Source organism: Oncorhynchus masou, unplaced genomic scaffold (genome assembly GCF_036934945.1).
Source record: "Oncorhynchus masou masou isolate Uvic2021 unplaced genomic scaffold, UVic_Omas_1.1 unplaced_scaffold_1659, whole genome shotgun sequence".
In the NCBI taxonomy this organism is placed as follows: Eukaryota; Metazoa; Chordata; class Actinopteri; order Salmoniformes; family Salmonidae; genus Oncorhynchus; species Oncorhynchus masou.
In genome coordinates this window covers 32,103-46,260 of record NW_027006714.1, presented here as the reverse complement: position 1 = coordinate 46,260, position 14,158 = coordinate 32,103, and the positions used below count along the sequence as shown (strand labels likewise).

At 52.6% G+C, this 14,158-nt stretch overlaps 1 pseudogene; it reads left to right on the top strand.

The window, feature by feature from the left end:
• LOC135531816 (rootletin-like) overlaps positions 1-14,158 on the top strand; it is an 84,867-nt pseudogene that overhangs the window by 49,429 nt on the left and 21,280 nt on the right.

Sequence of the window (14,158 nt, the reverse complement as noted above, 5' to 3'; positions counted from 1 at the left end):
TGCTACTGCCGGCTGGCTGGCTGCTACTGGCTGGCTGGCTGGCTGTTACTGGCTGGCTGGTTGCTACAGCCTGGCTGGCTGGCTGCCACAGCCCCGGCTGGCTGGCTGCTACTGCCTGGCTGGCTGCTACTGGCTGGCTGCTACTGGCTGGCAAGCTGCTACTGCCTGGCTGGCTACTACTGCCTGGCTGGCTGCTACTGGCTGGTTGCTACTGGCTGACGGCTGGCTGCCTGCCTGGCCTGGCTGGCTGCTACTGCCTGGCTGCCTGGCTGTCTTGCTGGATGCTACTGCCTGGCTGGCTGGCTGCTATTACCTGGTTGGCTGGCTGCTACTGCCTGTCTCGCTGGATGGCTGCTGCTGCCTGGCTGGCTGGCTGCTACTGGCTGGTTGGCTGGCTGTTACTGGCTGGCTGGTTGCTACTGCCTGGCTGGCTGCTGGCTGGCCTGGCTGGTTGCTACTGCCTTCCTGGCTGGCTGGCTGCTACTGCCTGGCTGGCTGCTACTGGCTGGCTGCTACTGGCTGGCAAGCTGTCGGCCTGGCTGGCTGCTACTGCCTGGCTGGCTGGCTGCTACTGGCTGGTTGCTACTGGCTGACAAGCTGCTACTGCCTGGCTGGCTGCTACTGCCTGGCCAGCTGCTACTGCCTGGCTGGCTGGGTCTTGCTGCTACAGCCTGGCTGGTTGGCTGGCTGCTACTGCCTGGCTGGCTGGCTTGCTGGCTGCTACTGCCTGCCTGGCTGGATGGCTGCTACTGCCTAGTTGGCTGGCTGCTACTGGCTGGTTGGCTGGCTGTTACTGGCTGGCTGGTTGCTACTGCCTGGCTGGCTGCTACTGCCTGGCTGGCTGGCTGCTACTGCCTTCCTGGCTGGCTGGCTGCTACTGCCTGGCTGGCTGGTTGCTACTGCATGCCTGGCTGGCTCCTCCTGGCTGGCTGCTACTGACTGGCTGGCTGCTACTGGCTGGCTGGCTGCTACTGCCTGGCTGGTTGGCTGGCTGCTACTGCCTGGCTGGCTTGCTGGCTGCTACTGCCTGCCTGGCTGGATGGCTGCTACTGCCTAGTTGGCTGACTGCTACTGTCTGTCTGGCTGGCTGCTACCTTCTGGCTGCTACTGCCTGGCTGGCTGCTGCCTGGCTGGCTGTGACTGCCTGGCTGGCTGCTACAGCCTGGCTGGCTGGCTGCTACAGCCTGGCTGGCTGGCTGTTACTGCCTGGCTGGCTGGCTGCTACTGGCTGGCTGGCTGTTACTGGCTGGCTGCTACTGGCTGGCAAGCTGCTACTGCCTGGCTGGCTGGCTGTCTTGCTGGTTGCTGCTGGCTGCTGGCTGCTACTGCCTGGCTGGCTGGCTGGCTGTCTTGCTGGTTGCTACTGTCTTGCTGGCTGCTACTGTCTGCTGCCAGGTTGACTTGCTGGTTGCTACTAGCTGGCTGGCTGGCTGCTACTGCCTGGCTGCCTGCCAGGCTGGCTGGTTGCTACTGCCTGGCTGGCTGCTACTACCTGTCTGGCTGGCTGGCTGCTACTGGCTGGTTGGCTGGCTGCTACTGCCTGTCTGGCTGGCTGCTACTTTCTTCCTCGCTGGCTGGCTGCTACTGCCTGGCTGGCTGGTTGCTACTGCATTGTTGGCTGGCTGCTACAGCCTGGCTGGCTGGCTGCTACAGCCTGGCTGGCTGCTCCTGGCTGGCTGCTACTGACTGGCTGGCTGCTACTGGCTGGCTGGCTGCTACTGCCTGGCTGGTTGGCTGGCTGCTACTGCCTGGCTGGCTGGCTTGCTGGCTGCTACTGCCTGCCTGGCTGGATGGCTGCTACTGCCTAGTTGGCTGGCTGCTACTGGCTGGTTGGCTGGCTGTTACTGGCTGGCTGGTTGCTACTGCCTGGCTGGCTGCTACTGCCTGGCTGGCTGGCTGCTACTGCCTTCCTGGCTGGCTGGCTGCTACTGCCTGGCTGGCTGGTTGCTACTGCATGCCTGGCTGGTTCTGCTCCTGGCTGGCTGCTACTGACTGGCTGGCTGCTACTGCCTGGCTGGTTGGCTGGCTGCTACTGCCTGGCTGGCTGGCTTGCTGGCTGCTACTGCCTGCCTGGCTGGATGGCTGCTGCTGCCTTGTTGGTTGGCTGGCTGGTTGGCTGGCTGTTACTGGCTGGCTGGTTGCTACTGCCTGGCTGGCTGCTACTGCCTGGCTGGCTGGCTGCTACTGCCTTCCTGGCTGGCTGGCTGCTACTGCCTGGCTGGCTGGTTGCTACTGCATGCCTGGCTGGCTCCTCCTGGCTGGCTGCTACTGACTGGCTGGCTGCTACTGGCTGGCTGGCTGCTACTGCCTGGCTGGCTTGCTGGCTGCTACTGCCTGCCTGGCTGGCTTGCTGGCTGCTACTGCCTGCCTGGCTGGATGGCTGCTACTGCCTAGTTGGCTGACTGCTACTGTCTGTCTGGCTGGCTGCTACCTTCTGGCTGCTACTGCCTGGCTGGCTGCTGCCTGGCTGGCTGTGACTGCCTGGCTGGCTGCTACAGCCTGGCTGGCTGGCTGCTACAGCCCGGCTGGCTGGCTGTTACTGCCTGGCTGGCTGGCTGCTACTGGCTGGCTGGCTGTTACTGGCTGGCTGCTACTGGCTGGCAAGCTGCTACTGCCTGGCTGGCTGGCTGTCTTGCTGGTTGCTACTGCCTGCTGGCTGCTACTGCCTGGCTGGCTGGCTGTCTGTCTTGCTGGTTGCTTCTGCCTGGCTGGCTGCTGGCCTGTCTGCTGGCTGGTTGACTTACTGGTTGCTGCTAGCTGCCTGGCTGGCTGCTGCTGGCTGCCTGCCTGGCTGGCTGGTTGCTACTGCCTGGCTGGCTGCTACTGCCTGTCTGGCTGGCTGGCTGCTACTGGCTGGTTGGCTGGCTGCTACTGCCTGTCTGGCTGGCTGCTACTTTCTTCCTGGCTGGCTGGCTGCTACTGCCTGGCTGGCTGGTTGCTACTGCATGGTTGGCTGGCTGCTACAGCCTGGCTGGCTGGCTGCTACAGCCTGGCTGGCTGCTCCTGGCTGGCTGCTACTGACTGGCTGGCTGCTACTGGCTGGCTGGCTGCTACTGCCTGGCTGGTTGGCTGGCTGCTACTGCCTGGCTGGCTGGCTTGCTGGCTGCTACTGCCTGCCTGGCTGGATGGCTGCTACTGCCTAGTTGGCTGGCTGCTACTGGCTGGTTGGCTGGCTGTTACTGGCTGGCTGGTTGCTACTGCCTGGCTGGCTGCTACTGCCTGGCTGGCTGGCTGCTACTGCCTTCCTGGCTGGCTGGCTGCTACTGCCTGGCTGGCTGGTGCTACTGCATGCCTGACTGGTTCCTCCTGGCTGGCTGCTACTGACTGGCTGGCTGCTACTGCCTGGCTGGTTGGCTGGCTGCTACTGCCTGGCTGGCTGGCTTGCTGGCTGCTACTGCCTGCCTGGCTGGATGGCTGCTGCTGCCTAGTTGGCTGGCTGCTACTGGCTGGTTGGCTGGCTGTTACTGGCTGGCTGGTTGCTACTGCCTGGCTGGCTGCTACTGCCTGGCTGGCTGGCTGCTACTGCCTTCCTGGCTGGCTGGCTGCTACTGCCTGGCTGGCTGGTTGCTACTGCATGCCTGGCTGGCTCCTCCTGGCTGGCTGCTACTGACTGGCTGGCTGCTACTGGCTGGCTGGCTGCTACTGCCTGGCTGGTTGGCTGGCTGCTACTGCCTGGCTGGCTGGCTTGCTGGCTGCTACTGCCTGCCTGGCTGGATGGCTGCTACTGCCTAGTTGGCTGACTGCTACTGTCTGTCTGGCTGGCTGCTACCTTCTGGCTGCTACTGCCTGGCTGGCTGCTGCCTGGCTGGCTGTGACTGCCTGGCTGGCTGCTACAGCCTGGCTGGCTGGCTGCTACAGCCCGGCTGGCTGGCTGTTACTGCCTGGCTGGCTGGCTGCTACTGGCTGGCTGGCTGTTACTGGCTGGCTGCTACTGGCTGGCAAGCTGCTACTGCCTGGCTGGCTGGCTGTCTTGCTGGTTGCTACTGCCTGCTGGCTGCTACTGCCTGGCTGGCTGGCTGTCTGTCTTGCTGGTTGCTTCTGCCTGGCTGGCTGCTACTGTCTGCTGCCTGGTTGACTTACTGGTTGCTACTAGCTGCCTGGCTGGCTGCTACTGCCTGGCTGCCTGCCTGGCTGGCTGGTTGCTACTGCCTGGCTGGCTGCTACTGCCTGTCTGGCTGGCTGGCTGCTACTGGCTGGTTGGCTGGCTGCTACTGCCTGGCTGGCTGGCTGCTACTGGCTGGCTGGCTGGCTGGCTGCTACTGACTGGCTAGCTGCTACTTGCTGGCTGGCTGCTACTGCCTGGCTGGTTGGCTGGCTGCTACTGCCTGGCTGGCTCGCTTGCTGGCTGCTACTGCCTGCATGGCTGGATGGCTGCTACTGCCTAGTTGGCTGGCTGCTACTGGCTGGTTGGCTGGCTGTTACTGGCTGGCTGGTTGCTACTGCCTGGCTGGCTGCTACTGCCTGTCTGGCTGGCTGCTACTTTCTTCCTCGCTGGCTGCTACTGCCTGGCTGGCTGGTTGCTACTGCATGGTTGGCTGGCTGCTACAGCCTGGCTGGCTGGCTGCTACAGCCTGGCTGGCTGCTCCTGGCTGGCTGCTACTGACTGGCTGGCTGCTACTGGCTGGCTGGCTGCTACTGCCTGGCTGGTTGGCTGGCTGCTACTGCCTGGCTGGCTGGCTTGCTGGCTGCTACTGCCTGCCTGGCTGGATGGCTGCTACTGCCTAGTTGGCTGGCTGCTACTGGCTGGTTGGCTGGCTGTTACTGGCTGGCTGGTTGCTACTGCCTGGCTGGCTGCTACTGCCTGGCTGGCTGGCTGCTACTGCCTTCCTGGCTGGCTGGCTGCTACTGCCTGGCTGGCTGGTTGCTACTGCATGCCTGGCTGGTTCCTCCTGGCTGGCTGCTACTGACTGGCTGGCTGCTACTGCCTGGCTGGTTGGCTGGCTGCTACTGCCTGGCTGGCTGGCTTGCTGGCTGCTACTGCCTGCCTGGCTGGATGGCTGCTGCTGCCTAGTTGGCTGGCTGCTACTGGCTGGTTGGCTGGCTGTTACTGGCTGGCTGGTTGCTACTGCCTGGCTGGCTGCTACTGCCTGGCTGGCTGGCTGCTACTGCCTTCCTGGCTGGCTGGCTGCTACTGCCTGGCTGGCTGGTTGCTACTGCATGCCTGGCTGGTTCCTCCTGGCTGGCTGCTACTGACTGGCTGGCTGCTACTGCCTGGCTGGTTGGCTGGCTGCTACCGCCTGGCTGGCTGGCTTGCTGGCTGCTACTGCCTGCCTGGCTGGATGGCTGCTACTGCCTAGTTGGCTGACTGCTACTGTCTGTCTGGCTGGCTGCTACCTTCTGGCTGCTACTGCCTGGCTGGCTGCTGCCTGGCTGGCTGTGACTGCCTGGCTGGCTGCTACAGCCTGGCTGGCTGGCTGCTACAGCCCGGCTGGCTGGCTGTTACTGCCTGGCTGGCTGGCTGCTACTGGCTGGCTGGCTGTTACTGGCTGGCTGCTACTGCCTGGCTGGCTGCTACCGCCTGCCTGGCTCGCTGCTACTGCCTGGCTGCCTGGCTGTTTTGCTGGTTGCTACTGCCTGACTGGCTGGCTGGCTTGCTTGTTGCTACTGCCTAGCTGGCTGGCTGCTACAGCCTGGCTGGCTGCTACTGCCTGGCTGGCTGGCTGCTACTGCCTGCCTGGCTGGCTGCTACTGCCTGGCTGTCTTGCTGGTTGCTTCTGCCTGGGTTGCTGGGCGGAGATCATATTATTATTTGGAGGAATAAAATGAACTAAAATATACAAAGAAAATGTTCTATCATAGTAATTTCATGTTTTTCTTCTGATATCGACCCAATGTGGAATATTTCCCATGTTTAGGCTTTGTAACGTAATTATTTCATATTATATTTCATTATCAAAACCGAAATCCAAAATATTATTATTTTTAACGAATCGAACCAAAACTGATCCTACTTCAAAATACCTAATCGCTCAGCACTACCCCTATTCCTGTACAGTGCACTACTTTAGACCATAGTCCCTATTCCCTATTTAGTGCACTACTTTAGACCAGAGCCCTATATAGTGCACTACTTTAGACCAGAGCCCTATTCCCTATATAGTGCACTACTTTAGTCCAGAGCTCTATTCCCTATATAGTGCACTACTTTAGACCAGAGCCCTATTCCCTAGATAGTGCACTACTTTAGACCAGAGCTCTATTCCCTATATAGTGCACTACTTTAGACCAGAGCCCTATTCCCTAGATAGTGCACTACTTTAGACCAGAGCCCTATTCCCTATATAGTGCACTTCTTTAGACCAAAGGCCTATTCCCTATATAGTGCACTACTTTAGACCAGAGCCCTATTCCCTCCATAGTGCACTACTTTAGACCAGCTTCCCTATTCCCTCCATAGTGCACTACTTTAGGCCAGAGTCCCTATGGCGCCCTATTCCCTATGTAGTGCACTACCTTTGCTCTGGTCAACAGTAGTGAACAATTTTTGTGAATTTGAGGCCTAGCATGTCAGGAAATGGTCTTTTCCACTCAGCAGGGAAAACTCTAGAATTACAGGGTAATATTATGACATCCTGCATTGTGAGAGGTTACCACGGCGGCATCCCAAATGGAACGCAGCTTGTTCCTAGTGCACTTCTTTGACCAGGGTGCCATAGGGGCTCTGGTTAAAAGCAGTGCACTATGTAGGGAATATAAAGGGAATGGGGAAGAGGGATTTGGCATTACAGGGCTATGATTTTTTACCCCGGAGCCTCAACATAAACTTAACTCTCTGATTGACGGGCAATATCCCCTGTTTTTTTTTTTTTTTCCATGTTACTGCGTGATATAGGATTACCGTACGGTGAATAATAATTTAGATCTGGTGAACGTTTGACCCCCTCCTTCCCTAATCGGAAAGCCTGGTGTCGTCTATGGACAAACACAGCACAAAAAAAAGAAGGGGGTCAGGTTATTCTCATGAATCTTGTTCTGAAGGCATATATATATATATATATATACAGTGCCTTGCGAAAGTACTCGGCCCCCTTGAACTTTGCGACCTTTTGCCACATTTCAGGCTTCAAACATAAAGATATAAAACTGTATTTTTTTGTGAAGAATCAACAACAAGTGGGACACAATCATGAAGTGGAACGACATTTATTGGATATTTCAAACTTTTTTAACAAATCAAAAACTGAAAAATTGGGCGTGCAAAATTATTCAGCCCCTGCGATGCTTTATTCTTGGCCAGGTCACAGTTGTAAATGAGAACGTATTCTCAACTAGCCTACCTGGTTAAATAAAGGGTTAGGGTTATATATATATAAATATTAAATGGTTAAATAAAGGTGAAATAAAATAAATAAAAAACACTGTCTGTGTTGGTGGACCATTTCAGTTTGTCTGTGATGTGCCTAGAAATGTAAAACTTTCCACCTTTTACACTGCTGTCCCTGCGATGTGGACAGGGGGCTTCTCCCTCTGCTGTTTCCCGAAGCCCACGATCATCTCCTTTGTTTTGTTGACATTGAGTGAGAGGTTGTTTTCCTGACACCACACTGAGTGCCCTCACCTCCTCCCTGTAGGCTGTATCGTCGTTGTTGGTAATCAAGCCCACTAAGAGGCTGAATAAATTTAGCTTTGTCAGCCAAAACCCCAACAAACTTTTACAGATGCACAATCGAGAGCCTCCTGTCACAGCCTGGTACGGCAACTGCTCCGCACTCAACCGCAAGGCTCTCCAGAGGGTGGTACGGTCTGCACAACGCATCACCGGGGGAAAACTACCTGCCCTCCAGGACACCTACAGCACCCGATGTCACAGGAAGGCCAAAAAGGTCATCAGGGACAACAACCACCTGAGCCACTGCCTGTTCACCCCACTATCATCCAGAAGTCAGTACAGGTGCATCAAAGCTGGGACAGAGAGACTGAAAAACAGCTTCTGTCTCAAGGCCATCAGACTGTTAAACAGCTGTTTTTATCTCAAGGTCATCAGACTGTTAAACAGCTGTTTTATCTCAAGGTCACTGGTCAGACTGGTAAACAGCTTTTATCTCAAGGCCATCAGACTGTTAAACAGCTTCTATCTCAAGGCCATCAGACTGTTAAACAGCTTCTATCTCAAGGTCATCAGACTGCAATCACTAACTCAGAGAGGCTGCTGCCTACATGGAGACCAATCACTAGTCACTTTAAATAATGCCACTTTAATAATGTTTACATATCTTATATTACTCATATCATATGTATATACTGTATTTTATACCATCTACTGCACCTTGCCTATTCCGCTCGGTCGTCGCTCATCCATATTGTCACACCCTGACCATAGTTTGCTTTGTATGTTGGTCAGGGTGTGATCTGAGTGGGCATTCTATGTTGGATGTCTTGTTTGTCTATTTCTATGTCTGGCCTGATATGGTTCTCAATCAGAGGCAGGTGTTAGTCATTGTCTCTGATTGGGAACCATATTTAGGTCGCCTGGGTTTCACTGTGTTTGTGGGTGATTGTTCCTGTCTCTGTGTTTTCACCAGATAGGACTGTTTAGGTTTTCACACATTTATTGTTTTTGTTAGTTATTTTATGTTGAGTTCCTTTATTAAAAAACATGAATAACCACCACGCTGCATTTTGGTCCGCTTCTCTTTCACCAGAGGAAAACCCTTACACATATATTTATATGTCCATGTTCTCATTTAATCCTTTAGATTTGTGAGTATTCGGTAGTTGTTGGGGAATCGTTAGATTACTTGTTAGATATTACTGCACTGTTGGAACAAGAAGCAAAAGCATTTCGCTGCACTTGCATTAAAATCTGCCAGCCATGTGTATGTGACCACTAACCATTTGATATGACTTGAAAAAAGTATTCCTGTTTTAATTTTTTATTAATTTGCAATAATGTCTTGAACATTATGGTTGGTGGTTGTGATGTCTCTGTCAGTTAGCAGGTCAGTCTGTGGTTGGTGGTTGTGATGTCTCTGTGTCAGTTACCAGGTCAGTCTGTGGTTGGTGGTTGTGATGTCTCTGTGTCAGTTACCAGGTCAGTCTGTGGTTGGTGGTTGTGATGTCTCTGTGTCAGTTAGCAGGTCAGTCTGTGGTTGGTGGTGGTTGTGATGTCTCTGTCAGTTAGCAGGTCAGTCTGTGGTTGGTGGTTGTGATGTCTCTGTGTCAGTTAGCAGGTCAGTCTGTGGTTGGTGGTTGTGATGGTCTCTGTGTCAGTTAGCAGGTCAGTCTGTGGTTGGTGGTTGTGATGTCTCTGGTGTCAGTTACCAGGTCAGTCTGTGGTTGGTGGTTGTGTTGTCTCTGTGTCAGTTACCAGGTCAGTCTGTGGTTGGTGGTTGTGATGTCTCTGTGTCAGTTACCAGGTCAGTCTGTGGTTGGTGGTTGTGATGTCTCTGTCAGTTACCAGGTCAGTCTGTGGTTGGTGGTTGTGATGTCTCTGTCAGTTACCAGGTCAGTCTGTGGTTGGTGGTTGTGATGTCTCTGTGTCAGTTACCAGGTCAGTCTGTGGTTGGTGGTTGTGATGTCTCTGTCAGTTACCAGGTCAGTCTGTGGTTGGTGGTTGTGATGTCTCTGTGTCAGTTAGCAGGTCAGTCTGTGGTTGGTGGTTGTGATGTCTCTGTGTCAGTTAGCAGGTCAGTCTGTGGTTGTGATGTCTCTGTGTCAGTTACCAGGTCAGTCTGTGGTTGGTGGTTGTGATGTCTCTGTGTCAGTTAGCAGGTCAGTCTGTGGTTGGTGGTTGTGATGTCTCTGTGTCAGTTAGCAGGTCAGTCTGTGGTTGTGATGTCTCTGTCAGTTACCAGGTCAGTCTGTGGTTGGTGGTTGTGATGTCTCTGTGTCAGTTAGCAGGTCTGTGGTTGGTGGTTGTGATGTCTGTGGTTGGTGGTTGTGATGTCTCTGTGTCAGTTAGCAGGTCAGTCTGTGGTTGGTGGTTGTGATGTCTCTGTGTCAGTTACCAGGTCAGTCTGTGGTTGGTGGTTGTGATGTCTCTGTGTCAGTTACCAGGTCAGTCTGTGGTTGGTGGTTGTGATGTCTCTCTGTCAGTTAGCAGGTCAGTCTGTGGTTGTGATGTCTCTGTCAGTTAGCAGGTCAGTCTGTGGTTGGTGGTTGTGATGTCTCTGTCAGTTACCAGGTCAGTCTGTGGTTGGTGGTTGTGATGTCTCTGTGTCAGTTACCAGGTCAGTCTGTGGTTGGTGGTTGTGATGTCTCTGTGTCAGTTAGCAGGTCAGTCTGTGGTTGGTGGTTGTGATGTCTCTGTCAGTTAGCAGGTCAGTCTGTGGTTGTGATGTCTCTGTGTCAGTTACCAGGTCAGTCTGTGGTTGGTGGTTGTGATGTCTCTGTGTCAGTTAGCAGGTCAGTCTGTGGTTGGTGGTTGTGATGTCTCTGTGTCAGTTACCAGGTCAGTCTGTGGTTGGTGGTTGTGATGTCTCTGTCAGTTAGCAGGTCAGTCTGTGGTTGGTGGTTGTGATGTCTCTGTGTCAGTTACCAGGTCAGTCTGTGGTTGGTGGTTGTGATGTCTCTGTGTCAGTTAGCAGGTCAGTCTGTGGTTGTGATGTCTCTGTGTCAGTTACCAGGTCAGTCTGTGGTTGGTGGTTGTGATGTCTCTGTGTCAGTTACCAGGTCAGTCTGTGGTTGGTTGTGGTTGTGATGTCTCTGTGTCAGTTAGTTACCAGGTCAGTCTGTGGTTGGTGGTTGTGATGTCTCAGGTCAGTCTGTGGTTGGTGGTTGTGATGTCTCTGTGTCAGTTACCAGGTCAGTCTGTGGTTGGTGGTTGTGATGTCTCTGTGTCATGTCTGTGTCAGTTACCAGGTCAGTCTGTGGTTGTGAGTTACCAGGTCAGTCTGTGGTTGGTGGTTGTGATGTCTCTGTGTCAGTTACCAGGTCAGTCTGTGGTTGGTGGTTGTGATGTCTCTGTGTCAGTTAGCAGGTCAGTCTGTGGTTGGTGGTTGTGATGTCTCTGTGTCAGTTACCAGGTCAGTCTGTGGTTGGTGGTTGTGATGTCTCTGTGTCAGTTACCAGGTCAGTCTGTGGTTGGTGGTTGTGATGTCTCTGTGTCAGTTACCAGGTCAGTCTGTGGTTGTGTGTGTCTCTGTGTCAGTTAGCAGGTCAGTCTGTGGTTGGTGGTTGTGATGTCTCTGTGTCAGTTACCAGGTCAGTCTGTGGTTGGTGGTTGTGATGTCTCTGTGTCAGTTACCAGGTCAGTCTGTGGTCAGTCTGTAGCAGGGTCTGTGGTGGTTGTGATGTCTCTGTGTCAGTTACCAGGTCAGTCTGTGGTTGGTGGTTGTGATGTCTCTGTGTCAGTTACCAGGTCAGTCTGTGGTTGGTGGTTGTGATGTCTCTGTGTCAGTTGTCAGTTACCAGGTCAGTCTGTGGTTGGTGGTTGTGATGTCTCTGTGTCAGTTAGCAGGTCAGTCTGTGGTTGGTGGTTGTGATGTGGTTGTGATGTCTCTGTCAGTTACCAGGTCAGTGTAGTTACCAGGTCAGTCTGTGGTTGGTGGTTGTGATGTCTCTGTCCAGGTCAGTCTGTGGTTGGTGGTTGTGATGTCTGTGGTTGGTGGTTGTGTTGTCTCTGTGTCAGTTACCAGGTCAGTCTGTGGTTGGTGGTTGTGATGTCTCTGTGTCAGTTACCAGGTCAGTCTGTGGTTGTGATGATCTGTGTCAGTTACCAGGTCAGTCTGTGGTTGGTGGTTGTGATGTCAGTTACCAGGTCAGTCTGTGTCAGTTACCAGTCAGGTCAGTTAGTTACCAGGTCAGGTGGTCAGTTACCAGGTCAGTCTGTGGTTGTGATGTCTCTGTGTCAGTTACCAGGTCAGTCTGTGGTGTTGTGTGTGATCTCTGTGTCAGTTGTCTCTGTGTCAGTTACCAGGTCAGTCTGTGGTTGTGTTGTCTCTGTGTCATCGACATGTTCCTGTGTTTATGCCCAGATTAATAAGCAGGTCCAGTCCTTGTCCGACCAACTGACTTCCTGTCGTTAGAGAGCTGGACAGCAAGGCTGTGGCCTTACAGAGGGCCCATCATGACAGAGAGGATGTGGCCAAGGACAAGGCCAGTCTGGGGGTCCAGCTGACTGCCGTTGACCGCAGGGCATGGGGCCTGGAACAGGAGCTGGCGATTCTCAGGTAAGGCAGTGTGTTTGGGTGTGGGGAGGGAGGGTAGTGATGTGGGTCTGGTTCTTTCTTGTGCAGAACAGAACCATCGTTGTGTAACAAGACGTTTCTATTGACGGAGTATACCAACCGTGGTTCATTGAATTTTACTGCTTCATGTACCTACAGGGTTTCAACGGTCCTATTTTCAGAGCACTGACCTCTTTACCACACTGTTTGTGTGTGTGTGTGTGTTATTGTAATGCAGCAGATAGAAAATGACCTTCTCTCTCGCTGTCTCTGTCTGTCGTTCCCGCTCTCAATTCAAATCAATTAAATTCAAGGGGCTTTATTGGCATGGGACGGACATGTTAACATTGCCAAAGCACGTGAAGTAGATGAAATCTAATTGTGTTGCTGTCCTGGGGCTCTTTGCAGTCTGTTTGTGTTTGTGAACAGAGCCCCAGGATCATCTTGCTTAGGGACTCTTCTCCAGGTTCATCTCTCTGTAGGTGATGGCTTTGTTATGGAAGGTTTGGGAATCGCTTCCTATTGGGTGGTTGTAGAATTTAAAGTTTATTTTCTGGATTTTGATAATTAGTGGGTATCGGCCTAATTCTGCTCTGCATGCATTATTTGCTCTGCATGCAGAGTCTTCATTTGGTGTTTGTCCCATTTTGTGAGTTCTTGGTTGAATTCTTGGTCACAACCATAAAGGGCAATGTGTTCTATAACTGATTCAAGTATTTTTAGGCAAAGGTATGTATAGTTTTTTGTGTGCTCTAGGGCAACGGTATCTGGACCTTGTTTGGAACACCATTATTTTGGTCTTCCTGAGATTCACTGTCAGGGCCCAGGTCTGTCAGAATCTGTGCAGAAGATCTAGGTGCTGCTGTAGGCCCTCCTTGGTTGGGGACAGAAGCACCAGATCATCAGCAAACAGTAGACATTAGTAGACAGGTGCTAGACATCTCCATTTTGGATAGATAATTCTTCGTGTTGTTGTTGTTTGTTTAGTGTCTTCTCAATTTTCCCAGAAGTGGTTAGTCTTTAATATGATTCTAAGATTTGTATGGATTCTTCAATTACATTGAGCTGATTTCTGACAATTACATTGAGCTGATGCATGCTGTTCCTTCTTTTCCGTAGTGTATTTCTGTATTGTTTAGTGATTCACCATAGTGAAGGCGGAGACTCAGGTTTTCCGGGTCTCTGTTTTTGGTTGGACAGGTTTCTCAATTTCTTTCTTAGATTTTTGCATTCTTCATCAAACCGTTTGTCATTGTTGTTAATTTTCTTCGGTTTTCTATTTGAGATTTTTAGATTTGATAGGGAAGTTGAGGTCAAATATACTGTTAAGATTTTCTAGTTTACACCTTCACTATTACAGTGGAACATTTTACCCAGGAAATTGTCTAAAGGGGATGGGGATTTCTTTCTTCATCAAAACATTTGTCATTGTTGTTAATTTTAAGTTTTCTGTTCAACATTTATAGATTTGATATGGAAGCCGAGAGGTCAAATATACAGTTAAGATTTTCTACTGTGATTTTGCTGATAGGGGTGTCAGTGGGCTGACTGTGAACGCTCTGAGAGACTCTGGGTTGAGGTCAGTGATAAAGTAGTCTACAGTACTACTGCCAAGAGATGAGCTATAGGTGTACCTACCATAGGAGTCCCCTCGAAGCCATCCATTGACTATGTACATACCCAGCGTGTGACAGAGCTGCAGGAGTTGTGACCTGTTTTTGTTGGTTATGTTGTCATAGTTGTGTCTAGGGGGGCATACGGGGGAGGGAAAGCTGTCACCTCCAGGTAGGTGTTTGTCCCCCTGTGTGCTGAGGGTGTCAGGTCCTTGTCCGGTTCTGGCATTTAGGTCACCACAGACTAGTACATGTCCCTGGGCCTGGAAATGATTGATTTCCCCCTCCAGGATGGAGAAGCTGTCTTCATTAAAATATGGGGATTCTAGTGGGGGGATATAGGTAGCACACAGGAGGACATTTTTCTCTGTTAAGATCATTTCCTTTTGAATGTAAAATGTTCCTGTTTTGATTAATTTAATGGAGTGAGTTAGGTCT